Raw genomic sequence first — 14,145 nt, forward strand, 5'->3', positions numbered from 1 at the left:
AAAAATAAGGGTAAGGAAATCCCCCCTCTTGAAAAAACTCCTAATGATAATAGTTGAAATTCGATAACACGTAGTCGTCACTGGTGTTGAATTCCTCCAAGGCCCCAACAATTATTTATTCAGCGGACAGAAAAGAACAAGTAAGTATGTAGCTGGAGGTAGATTACACGGTCATTGGATATCAATTTTACAGCAGGCCAGTGGACTACAGACCCAAAAAGTTATGCATTCAGCGTACAGAAAAGAACAAGTAAGTATGTGGCTGGAGGTAGATTACATGGTTATTGGATATCAATAGGGTTGAGTGAACCTGAACTCTAAAGTTTGGGTTTGTACCGAACTTTAGGATTTCTGGACACCGGACCCGAACCCGAACATTTCAGTAAAAGTTTGGGTTCTGTAATGACCGGTGTCACGCACAGGGAGGAAGACAGGGAAAGCCCTGCCTAAGGGAGAGGGAACGGTGGTGACCCCTAACTCACCTTGCGGCTGGCACCTGACTGCCCTGACGTCCCTAGACGGGTTCCTCACCCGTGCGGCGATCACGTGCCTAAACCCTGGCTTTCCCTGAAATGAGCCCTAGATAGTGAACGGGCCGGTGGGATCGCTAGTCCTCACCACTGCACTAAGAGGGAAACACCAGGGAGAGGACAGACAAACACAGACAAACACAAACACCGAGGTGGACGACAACAACTGTCCACAAAGGTCCAACAGGGATCCGGAGGGTAGCGTTCTGAATCAACAGTCAGAGAACGCAGCAACACAGCTCCAGTGGGTCAGGATAGATGTCCAGGCAGGAAGCTCTATCTCTGGCAACCAGAGAAGTGTGAGAGAGGAATATAAGGAGGTTTGGGAGTGCTGGACAAGGAACAGCTGAGGAGAAGGAGCTACGGATCCCTGAGTGAGCCAAAAGGGTTTGCAAAGCAAACCCAGAAAGCTACCATAAGGAAAACAGCCCTATCTTAAATAGAGCGTGCAGCCAACCGCTGCGACTTCCTGACCCCGGGTATAACGGAGTCAGACGTGGTTCTCGATACCCTCGTGACAGGTTCGGGTTCAGTGTTCGGCGATCTCTTAGCGCTTTTTGAAAGGCTGAAGAGCAGCCAATCAACAAGCGTTTAGCTGTGTACCTTAGAAGCCCACTAATGGCATGGCTGTGATTGGCCAGTGCAGCATGTGACCCAGCCTCTATATAATCTGGAGTCACATAGCACTGCACGTCACTCTGCTGTGCTTAGTGTAGGGAGAGGATGCTGCTGTGAGGGACAGAATAGGACAGAATCTATTATCAGAACTCCAATTGAACTCAGCGATCTACATATGGGTGCAGTGCACAATCTTTTTACCCTGCCCTGAGCCCAGTGACAAAGAAAAATAACTTTTATCCATCTGTTAGTTAGGTGGGCGGCGGCGGAAATTTTATGCAAGCTCAGTGCACCAGCACTGCATCTGTGCTTTTGTGACATTCAAATCCAAGCTTGAAATACCAATAATAATCTGGTTTTAAAAAAACACCCTTTTTTGGCAATATCCAACATCTGGTGCCTTTGCAGGATTAGTCAGTGTGCAATTTAAGCTAGAAATACAGCTATAATTTTCTGGGTTTTTAAAAACACCCTTTTTTGGCAAAATACAAAAATTTACAGCCCTTGCTGCCTCTGCACGTGTGAAATTTAAGCGTTATATACTGCTGTCATATTTTGTTATTAAAAAAAACACCCATTTTGGGCAAAAAACTCAATTTTGCAGCCTTTGCTGCATATGTCATTGTGAGATACACCCTTTAGATACCGTGGTTCTATTCTGCTATTAATAAAACACCCATTTTGGGCAAAAATCTTTAACTGCGGCCTAGTTTGCATCTGTACATGTGAGATACACCCTTTACATACTGTGGTTCTATTCTGTTATTTGAAAAACAGCCATTTTGGGCAAAAATATTCAATTGTGGCCTAGTCTACATCTGTACATGTGAGATACACACTTTAGATACTGTGGTTCTATTCTGTTATTTGAAAAACAGCAATTTTGGGAAAAATCTTTAATTGCGGCCTAGTCTGGACCTGTACTTGTGAGATACACCCTTTACATACTGTGGTTCTATTCTGCTATTAACCACTTCAGCCCCGCTAGGTGAAACCCCCTTCATGACCAGAGCACTTTTTACACTTCGGCACTACACTCCTTTCACCGTTTATCGCTCGGTCATGCAACTTACCACCCAAATGAATTTTACCTTCTTTTCTTCTCACTAATGGAGCTTTCATTTGGTGGTATTTTATTGCTGCTGACATTTTTACTTTTTTTGTTATTAATCAAAATGTAACGATTTTTTTGCAAAAAAAATGACATTTTTCACTTTCAGCTGTAAAATTTTGCAAAAAAAACGACATCCATATATAAATTTTTCGCCAAATTTATTATTCTACATGTCTTTGATAAAAAAAAAATGTTTGGGCAAAAAAAAAATGGTTTGGGTAAAAGTTATAGCATTTACAATCTATGGTACAAAAATGTGAATTTCCGCTTTTTGAAACAGCTCTGACTTTCTGAGCACCTGTCATGTTTCCTGAGGTTCTACAATGCCCAAACAGTAGAAAACCCCTACAAATGACCCCATTTCGGAAAGTAGACACCCTAAGGTATTCGCTGATGGGCATAGTGAGTTCATAGAACTTTTTATTTTTTGTCACAAGTTAGCGGAAAATGATGATGATTTTTTATTTTTTATTTTTTTTCTTACAAAGTCTCATATTCCACTAACTTGCGACAAAAAATAAAAAATTCTAGGAACTCGCCATGCCCCTCACGGAATACCTTGGGGTGTCTTCTTTCCAAAATGGGGTCACTTGTGGCGTAGTTATACTGCCCTGGCAATTTAGGGGCCCAAATGTGTGAGAAGAACTTTGCAATCAAAATGTGTAAAAAATGACCGGTGAAATCCAAAAGGTGCACTTTGGAATATGTGCCCCTTTGCCCACCTTGGCAGCAAAAAAGTGTGACACATCTGGTATCGCCGTACTCAGGAGAAGTTGGGGAATGTGTTTTGGGGTGTCATTTTACATATACCCATGCTGGATGAGAGAAATATCTTGGCAAAAGACAACTTTTCCCATTTTTTTTATTTCACAAATTTTTTATTAGAAAATCATAGCATACATCATCTTCCACAATGTCAAATTACCGTACAGTACAGTATAATTTGCTCATCACATTGCAGGATAAAAGACACTGGATGTAAAGTTTTCATTTATATTAAAGAAAAAAACAAAAAAAAAACAAGGCCGTAAGAGAACGACCAACAAACAAACAATAATAAACACTGCGCCACATTTAAAATCAAGCAGTAAAATTGAGGTATGTATCTTCTACACTTGTAGATCTGGCAAAGATGGATAGTGTTTGGATATATAAGACGCCCATTTTCGCCACCTTGCACTGACACATGATAATCGGCAAAGCTGTTTTGCAATCAGTAGCTCCATGCCATAATTATAGTGCACTTTAGCAATGATTTCTGGTATGGTTGGGATGTCCCTACTCTTCCACCTTTTAGCTATTGCAACTCTCGTTGCTGTTAGTATATGAAAAGCAATAGTGAGGTCCGCTAACTCTAAACATTCCAGCTCAAAGGAGAGCAATGCTAGTTCCGGGGACATGGGGAGCGCCTTCCCTATTACAGCACTTATAAGTAACAATATTGTGGACCAGAAACGGTGGACAGCAGGGCAGGTCCACCAGATATGCATTAAGTTGCCAACTGCTGATAGGCATCGCCAGCAAACATTTGAGGTGGTTGGATATATAATGGATAGGCGATAAGGGGTATAATACCACCTATAAAGGAGTTTTCTTGAGGCCTCCAGGTGGTCGACACACTTTGAGGTTCTAGAGCTCAGGGAGAAAACAAAGGCCCAACGTGCTGGCACAAAAGATTTATTTAAATCTGTCTCCCATTTAATCTGGAACGGGAATTTTGATATAGCAACTGAGAGCTGCAACCCCCTATAGGCCTCAGAAATACCTCCCTTCCGTATTTTGGGGTTCTGGAAATATGCAGCATACATAGAGGAGTGTGTAGAGTGTGTAATGTTCTTGGATGCTAGGAGGTGGCGTAATTGAAGGTACTTATAAAAATCTGACCACTGGACTTGATACCGCTCTCTTAAGTCAGTGAATGATATAAGGGCCTCATTGGTTAAAATTCGGGACACTGAAAGGATTCCTTTAGATTCCCATTGTGAGAAATCAGTATCCGGCAAGCAGGCACTGAAAGCTGACAACGGAGCATCCAAAATCCTGAGTGGAAGGATTTTCGGGATAAGGGGACACTTGGTCCACAAGGACATTCCAGCTTGACTAGTGATAGATGGAGATCGAGGGGGCGTTTTGGAAAGTAATCCCTGCCAAAGTAAGTGCTGCAATGAGGGTGCACGAGTTAAGCTAGTTTCCATTTGTACCCATTTCTTCGCTGTGTCATTAATCCACCAGCTTTTGAGTTGGTCGAGCACAGTAGCTTGGTAATAGGTAAGAAGGCATGGACATCCCAATCCCCCCAGTTTAACAGGCTTGTATAGGATATCAGCCGCTACTCTCGCCCTCTGTTTTTTCCATATAAATTGTGATATAAGGGCTTGGAGCGAAGCAATATATCTGCGGGGCACAATGACAGGCAAGTTCCTAAATAAGTACAAAATCTTTGGCAAAAGAAACATTTTGGACACAGCAATGCGGCCCAACCATGAGAGAGGGTATTGCGAATAGGCCACTATGTCATGTTTAATTTGTGCAATGATAGCGTTGTAGTTAACAGACTGGAGGTTACCTAGGGGGAATGTGAGGGATATACCTAAGTAAGGAATACTTCCTTCGGCCCATTTGAAGGGGAATTTGGCTGAGATGGCACTTTTGGTATCTAGCGAGATCCACATTCCTAGTATAAGCGATTTATGAGAATTTATTTTATAGTAACTCACCCGACTAAACTGATCAATGATATCTGAGACAGCTGTTAAGGAGGTTAAGGGGTCTCTAACTGAAATAATGACATCATCCGCGAAAAGGCCTATTTTGTGGTCTGTTTCACCAATAGTAATACCTTTAATGTTCGGGGACAACCTGATTTGGTGAGCTAGAGGTTCCATCATTAGTGCAAATAGGAGGGGAGAAAGGGGGCACCCCTGTCTTGTGCCATTAGTGATCCCAAAGGGCGAGGAGAGTGCTCCCGAGGAGTATACTCTGGCCGAGGGCTTGGAATATAACACTAAGATGGAGGATAGTAGCCTCGGTGGAAAACCAAATTTGCCCAGTACCGCTTCAAGGTAGCCCCAGTGGATCCGGTCGAACCTTTTCCCATTTTTTTATACAAAGTTGGCATTTGACCAAGATATTTTTCTCACCCAGCATGGGTATATGTAAAATGACACCCCCAAAACACATTCCCCAACTTCTCCTGAGTACGGCGATACCAGATGTGTCACACTTTTTTGCTGCCAAGGTGGGCAAAGGGGCACATATTCCAAAGTGCACCTTTTGGATTTCACCGGTCATTTTTTACACATTTTGATTGCAAAGTTCTTCTCACACATTTGGGCCCCTAAATTGCCAGGGCAGTATAACTACGCCACAAGTGACCCCATTTTGGAAAGAAGACACCCCAAGGTATTCCGTGAGGGGCATGGCGAGTTCCTAGAATCTTTTATTTTTTGTCGCACGTTAGTGGAATATGAGACTTTGTAAGGAAAAAAGAAAAAAAAAAGAAAAATCATCATTTTCCGCTAACTTGTGACAAAAAATAAAAAATTCTAGGAACTCGCCGTGCCCCTCACGGAATACCTTGGGGTGTCTTCTTTCCAAAATGGGGTCACTTGTGGCGTAGTTATACTGCCCTGGCAATTTAGGGGCCCAAATGTGTAAGAAGTACCTTGCAATCAAAATGTGTAAAAAATGGCCTGTGAAATCCGAAAGGTGCACTTTGGAATATGTGCCCCTTTGCCCACCTTGGCTGCAAAAAAGTGTCACACATCTGGTATTGCCGTACTCAGGAGAAGTTGGGGAATGTGTTTTGGGGTGCCATTTTACATATAACCATGCTGGGTGAGAGAAATATCTTGGCAAAAGACAACTTTTCCTATTTTTTTATACAAAGTTGGCATTTGACCAAGATATTTTTCTCACCCAGCATGGGTATATGTAAAATGACACCCCAAAACACATTCCCCAACTTCTCCTGAGTACGGCGATACCAGATGTGTGACACTTTTTTGCAGCCTAGATGCGCAAAGGGGCCCAAATTCCTTTTAGGAGGGCATTTTTAGACATTTGGATCCCAGACTTCTTCTCACACTTTCAGGCCCCTAAAAAGCCAGGGCAGTATAAATACCCCACATGTGACCCCACTTTGGAAAGAAGACACCCCAAGGTATTCAATGAGGGGCCTGGCGAGTTCCTAGAAATTTTTTATTTTTTGCATAGGTTAGCGGAAATTGATTTTTTGGGTTTTTTTCTCACAAAGTCTCACTTTCCGCTAACTTAGGACAAAAATTTCAATCTTTCATGGACTCAATATGCCCCTCAGCGAATACCTTGGGGTGTCTTCTTTCCGAAATGGGGTCACATGTGGGGTATTTATACTGCCCTGGCTTTTTAGGGGAGAAGAAGTCTGGAATATAAATGTCTAAAAATGTTTACGCATTTGGATTCCGTGAGGGGTATGGTGAGTTCATGGGAGATTTTATTTTTTGACACAAGTTAGTAGAATATGAGACTTAGTAAGAAAAAACAAAAACAAAAACAAACAAAAAGTTTCCGCTAACTTGTGCCAAAAAAAATGTCTGAATGGAGCCTTACAGGGGGGGGTGATCAATGACAGGGGGGTGATCAATGACAGGGGGGGTGATCAATGACAGGGGGGTGATCAATGACAGGGGGGTAATCACCCATATAGACTCCCGGATCACCCCCCTGTCATTGATCACCCCCCTGGTAAGGCTCCATTCAGACGTCCGTATAATTTTTACGGATCCATGGATACATGGATCGGATCCACAAAACACATGCGGACGTCTGAATGGAGCCTTACAGGGGGGTTATCAATGACAGGGGGTGATCAGGGTGATCAGGGTGATCACCCCCCTGTCACTGATCACCCCCCCTGTAAGGCTCCATTCAGACATCCGCATGATTTTTTACGGATCCATGGATACATGGATCGGATCCACAAAACACATGCGGACGTCTGAATGGAGCCTTACAGGGGGGTGATCAATGACAGGGGGGTGATCAGGGAGTGTATATGGGTGATCACCCGCCTGTCATTGATCACCCCCTGTAAGGCTCCATTCAGACGTCCGCATGTGTTTTGCGGATCCGATCCATGTATCCATGGATCCGTAAAAATCATGCGGACGTCTGAATGGAGCCTTACAGGGGGTGATCAATGACAGGGGGGTGATCAATGACAGGGGGTGATCAGGGAGTGTATATGGGTGATCACCCGCCTGTCATTGATCACCCCCCTGTACGGCTCCATTTAGACGTTCGTATGCGTTTTGCGGATCCGATCCATGTATCCGTGGATCCGTAAAAATCATACGGACGTCTGAACGGAGCCTGACAGGGGGGTGATCAATGACAGGGCGGTGATCAATGACAGGGGGGTGATCAGGGAGTTTATATAGGGTGATCATGGGTGATCAGGGGTTTATAAGGGGTTAATAAGTGACGGGGGGGGTGTAGTGTAGTGTGGTGTTTGGTGCGACTGTACTGACCTACCTGAGTCCTCTGGTGGTCGATCCTAACAAAAGGGACCACCAGAGGACCAGGTAGGAGGTATATTAGACGCTGTTATGAAAACAGCGTCTAATATACCTGTTAGGGGTTAAAAAATTCGGATCTCCAGCCTGCCAGCGAGCGATCGCCGCTGGCAGGCTGGAGATCCACTCGCTTACCTTCCGTTCCTGTGAGCGCGCGCGCCTGTGTGCGCGCGTTCACAGGAAATCTCGGCTCTCGCGGGAGGACGCGTATATGCGTCCACCCAGAAGAGCAGGGCCGCCGGCAGGACGCAATCCTGCGTACGGCGGTCTTGTAGTGGTTAATAAAACACCCATTTAGGGCAAGATCCTTAATTTGAGAAATATGAGCAGAGCGTTAAATAAGTGACGTGGCCCAGGTCGTGGTGCTGCTGGTGGAGCTCCTGTTGCAGGTTGAGGACGTGGTCGATCTGTGCCATCTACACACACAAGTGAAACCCCTCCCTCAGGTGCGAGTAGGCGACAGAACCTGCAGTGGTATTTGGTCAGGCCTAATGCGGCTTTATGAATGGTGAGGCCTGAACAAGTACAGGCTATAGTAGATTGGGTTGCTCACAGTGCCTCCAGTTCCTTCACATTGTCTCCCACCCAGTCTCCTGCTGAAAGATCAGAGTTGGCACCTGCAGCCGATGTCCATCAGTCTTTCACCTCACCCCCTTGCAAATCAGCCAAGAAGTCTGAGCCCCAAGTCATGCAGCAGTCTCTTCTGCTTTTTGATGACTCTGTTAGCAGGGTTTCCCAGGTCTATCCACCTAGCCCTGCCCCAGAAGTGGAAGAGATTGAGTGCACCGATGCCCAACCACTAATGTTTCAAGATGAGTACATGGGAGGACCATCACAGCACATCTTAGATGATGACGAAACAAAGGTGCCAACTGCTGGGGCTTTCGAAAGTGTGCAAACTGACAAGGAGGGCAGGGGTGAAGACTGGGTGGAAGATGATGTGGAGGAAGATGAGGTCCTCGACCCTCGCATGGAATCAAGGTCATGCGAGTGACTTGTGTAGTTCAGAGGAAGAGGCGGTGGTCGCACAGAGCCACCAGAAACGCAGAAGAGGGAGCAGGATGCAAAAACGGAGCGGCTGGCCCCTAGAGAGTACGTCTGCTACTGCCTACCGCACCAAGGGACCGAGCACACCAAAGCCAGCTCCAAGGAGTTCCCTGGCATGGCAGTTCTTCAGACAATGTGCTGACGACAAGACACGAGTAGTTTGCACGCTGTGCAATCAGAGCCTGAAGCGAGGCATAAACGTTCTCAACCTGAGCACGACCTGCATGACCAGGCATCTAAGTGCAAAGCACAAGCTGCAGTGGAGTAGACACCTCAAAAACCAAGAAAGGTCTCTGCCAGCAACACCACCACCTGGGTCACCAAGCATCTCCACAATGTCCCACGGAAGCGTTCAGCTCTCCATCTCCCAGCAGGCAAACGAAAAAGTAGTAGAACCGCAGCACTCTCCTGTCTCATTAATTCCTTTATTCCATCAGATACATGTAACATTTCGACCTAAACGGTCTTTCTCAAGCCAGTATACCCTTTAGTGCTGCTACACCGTCATCCTATGCTCTCCATCTCCCAAACACTAGAGCTGAAGAGGAAGTACCCCCCTACCCACCCGCGATCCCTTGCCCTGAATGCCAGCTTTTCAAAATTACTGGCCTTTGAAATGCTGTCATTCCGTCTGGTAGGGTCATTTCTGTTTATTATAGATTCCGTCTGGCGGAGACAGAGAGTTTTAAAAGCCTTATGGCGGTGGCTGTCCCACAGTACGTCGTGCCCAGCCGCCACTACTTTTCCAGGCGTGCCATCCCTTCCCTGTACAAACAAGTGGCGGACAAAATCAGGTGTGCACTGCTACATTCAACTTCTGGGTCTCCAAATTGGGCACCTAGCCTGAGCTTTCCCTTTATGCCTTGGAGGTGCTGGCCTGCCCTGCATTCAGTGTATTATCTGAACGTGTGTTTAGCACGGCAGGTGGCGTTATCACAGACAAGCACAGCTGCCTGTCCACTGCCAATGTGGACAAGCTCATGTTCATTAAAATGAACCAGGCATGGATACCATAGGACTTGTCCGTACCTGGTGCAGAATAGATATGTATACCGGCCTTAAACAGCCATTGTTATCCTACAGCGCAATTGCTCATTCTTGTATTTTGGATATTTCACACACTTTTGGAGTGTACCCTAATTTAAAAAATAAAAATTTAAACCAGTATTGGCTGCCTCCTCCTCCATCGCTGCTTCCACTTACACCGCTACGTCCACTGCCTCCTCAAACTCCTACTCCATATGGACCTCCACCTCATAAATCAAGTTATTTTTTTTTATTTGTAGGTATTTTATTTTATTTAATGTCATTTCACTAATTTGTCTGTTAAATTTTTGGGTAAAATTTACCAATTTTTGGGTGTGATATACCACTGCTATACCTAGTAGACATGTAAAAAATATCACTAATTTGTCTGTTACTTTTTTGGGTGAAATTCACCAATTTGTGGGTGTGATATACCACTGCTATACCTAGTAGACAGGTAAAAAAAATCACTAATTTGTCTGTTACATTTTCGGTTGAAATTCACCAATTTTTGGGTGTGATATACCACTGCTATACCTAGTAGACAGGTAAAAAAAATCTATAATTTGTCTGTTACATTTTCAGGTGAAATTCACAAATTTTTGGCTGTGATATACCCCTCCTCTACCTAGTTGACAACTTTAATAAATTTCACTAATTTTTCTGTTACATTTTCGGGTGACATTCAACAATTTGTGGTTGTGATAGACTCCTGCTCTACCTAGTAGACAGGTTAATAAATTTCACAAATTTTTCTGTTACATTCTTGGGTTGACATTTTACAATTTTTGCCGTCAATAAACCTCTGCTCTGCATAGGGGACAGGGACCGAAATTTTTAAAAATAATCTGTTCCATTGGTGGGTGACATTAACCCATTTCTAGCGATGAAAAACCCCTGCTCTGCATAGGTGACAGGGACTTAAATTCCTAAAATTCGTCTTTAATTGGCTCTTTCATTCGATCCTTCTGCTTTAATAACTTGTCCCACATTTCCGCTTCATCCCATTGCAGCCATTGACTTCCCTTGGATGAGGTCTCCCTTTCTCACGCTCCCTCTCCGGTGTGGAACCCTGATTTGCTGATAACTGTGATCAACATGGTAGGCTCAGAAAAGAACATTGAAAGTTGATAGAGAAGATATCCAAATGGATTGTGGAGGTCACAGGGACATGCGATCATGCAGAAGTTATCTAGAGTCAACAAAGCGGCAGCAGGGCCTCTCCTGACTAACGTTTCCAAATCCAAAATACCCCAGTGAAATTCCCTATAATTTTTTAATAATCATTCAAATAACATAGCATTTTAAGAGTCCTGTATTGTTATTTATCGTCACTACCTCCCCGAGTCGGGAGTGGGTAATTGCCGCACGTCCCCTCCTTTCCTTCTATTCGTCCGTTTTAATAGCTTCTCCCACATTTCCGCTCGATCACAATTACATTTTATCCATTGATCTCCCTTAGATGTGGTCTCTCTTTCTCACGCTCCCTCTCCGGGGTGGATACCTGATTCGCCACCCAACCGTGATCAACATGGTAGGCTCAGAAAAGAACATCAAAAGTTGATAGAGCAGATATCCAATTGGATCGTGAACATTACGGGGACATGCGACATGGTAGGGCAGTATGTTTGCACACGAACCTACATGAACTGACTGATGGTTCTGCCCCCTCCAACTTCTGGGTCTCCAAATTGGGCACATGGCCTGAGCTTGCCCTTTATGCCTTGGAGGTGCTAGCCTGTCCTGCAGCCAGTGAATTGTCTGAACGTGTGTTTGGCATGACTGGAGGGGGTTATCACAGGTTATATTTCCCAGTGTTTTGGGGTGTACCCTAATAAAAAAAAAAAAATTAAACTAAAAAGCAGTGTAGGCTATCCTCCTCCTCCTCCACCGCCGCTTCCACCTACACCGACACATCCACCGCCTCCTCAACCTCCTACTCCATATGGACCTTGTCCCCCTAGATCAAGATTTTTTATTTATTTTTTTTACATATTTTATGTTATTAAAAGTAATTTCCCTATTTACAATTGTTTGCAGAGCACTTGCCATGCTCCATTACATTTTTACAGCCATTTTAGTGCTCAAACCCGTCGAACCTGAACATCCAGGTGTCCGCTCAACTTTAATTATAGGTATATCACACCCCTGCCTCAATCATTTTTTTTTGGGGGGGAGGCAACAGGTATATCACACCAGTTGCAATTAGTTGTTCCAATAGCGTTTGTCCCTCAGTATAGCTGCAGTATCTCAGCAGAACCGCACACAACTGCTGCACAATACAAATGCACTATATAGAAAGTATATTATAGGTATATCACACCCCTGCCTCAATCAGTTTTTGGGGGGGCAACTGTTAAATCACACCAGTTGAAATTAGTTGTTCCAATAGCGTTTGTCCCTCTGTATAGCTGCGGTATCACAGCAGAACCGCACACAACTGCTGTACAATTATATCACACCCCTCTGTATGTCACACCTATCGATAGCACACATATACCAGTCCTTAAAAGGACTTTTATGGCCCTATTAGCTAGCGTTTAGTGTCCCTAACAGTCTGTCCCTGCTCCATACAGCAACCTCTCCCTACACTGGCAAAAGACTGAATGTAAAATGGGGGCCAGATCGGGTTTATTTATAGGGTAGCGGGTGTTTCCATGTGCTGAAACGTCTCAATTAGCTGTCCTGTCTCACCTGATGGATGTGTCATGGGTCAAAGTTCTGAACAATGCAAAAGAATATTGCGCCGGCTGACATCACCATATGTCTGTCTGTTCGGCGAATCGCGAACGAGCAAAGTTCACCCCCAAAAGACCACCGATCCAACCGCCATCTCTAGTCATATATGTTTTGGAGCGTCCTTGCAAACTCCTATAAGTGGGTAGAACACTTAGAAAGTTAAAAGTAAGGATAAGTGAACACATTAGAAATATCAAAAGAGGTTTAGAAAACTACAGCGTTTCCGCACATTTTCATTGCACAGGTTTGCTGATATTGGCAAAATGTAAATTAATTTATATTTGGTAAAAAACAGACAAGAATTGCAAAAATGTCAATATTGCATTGAGGGACAATCCCCGATCAGTTTGGGGTTGTGAAGTTCATGTAAAACATGTGATCAGTGTGACGGGGCAATAAATACCGCCCTAATGAGAACGTAACTGTTATTCCCCTAGACGAAGCAGGAGCGAAACCCGGGTCGGACAGGACTATTACCTTTTTATGTGGGATGTCGAAAGATAAGACTTTGTAAGTACAATAAAGTATTGAGAATTATTTTACTTGCGGTCTGCACTGTCCTTTTTCCATTTAAAAAGATAGCAAGTGTTTCTGCTGCCGGTCGGTTCAGAGATCGAGGAGGCTGAAGCCAGAGATTAAGGAAAACGGCCTCTGGAGAAGTGACTGTTGTGAACTAGTCTCTACTTAGGAACACCCAGCGCAATTTTATAATTGTATGCTCTGTGACCTGTACAGAGGTCATTGTACAAGTAAGGAGTACATAAGTTGTAATTGTGAACTATGGATCCTGTGTTATCTATGCAGGGGTGATATTTGTCTTTGTCATGGTACCCTAGATGACAATGAGATGACTGCTGAAAAGTGAGATGACTGCTGAAAAGAAGTCGGTCCTTTTAGTAAGCTTACTGGCTAGTATAAAATTACAGGATTTTAGGATATTTTTTAAATATAGAGAGTGATACACAAAATTAAAAATAAAATCACTAGTTAAAAAAATATATTTAACATAAAAACTTAATTTAAACAATATCAAAATTCTGGCTATGCAGAAAGGCAACTGAAAATAATTTCATGGCAATGCATTACAGAGATTTTATTTGGAGCATGAGCTGAATTTAACAAAAAGAAAGTCCTTATTTGTTAATGCCTGTTAATGTCTAACTGAAAAGATGATGAATAGCAAGCTTTTAATGCTACTTATGCCTATCCATCAGGTATGGTTAACCATATCTGATGAAGAGACCTAAGTAGTCTTGAAAGCTTGCTATTTGTTTTCATCCATTTAGCTTGCAATTTATAGGCAGCAACAACTGAGGACTCTCAGGTTGTATGTTTTCAAACTTCTAGCTAACATGTTACAAGGATGGATGTAACAAATGTTAACCAAAGATGATGCTTATATTGAAGGGGTATATATTGACATTGTGTATAATGAAGCACCAATGCTCACACTTTTGAAGATCTCTGCGTGCTATAATACAGTAACCTTCATAGCTTAAAACCAGTGAATAAATGA

Source organism: Bufo gargarizans, chromosome 5 (assembly GCF_014858855.1).
Source record: "Bufo gargarizans isolate SCDJY-AF-19 chromosome 5, ASM1485885v1, whole genome shotgun sequence".
Lineage (NCBI taxonomy): Eukaryota > Metazoa > Chordata > Amphibia > Anura > Bufonidae > Bufo > Bufo gargarizans.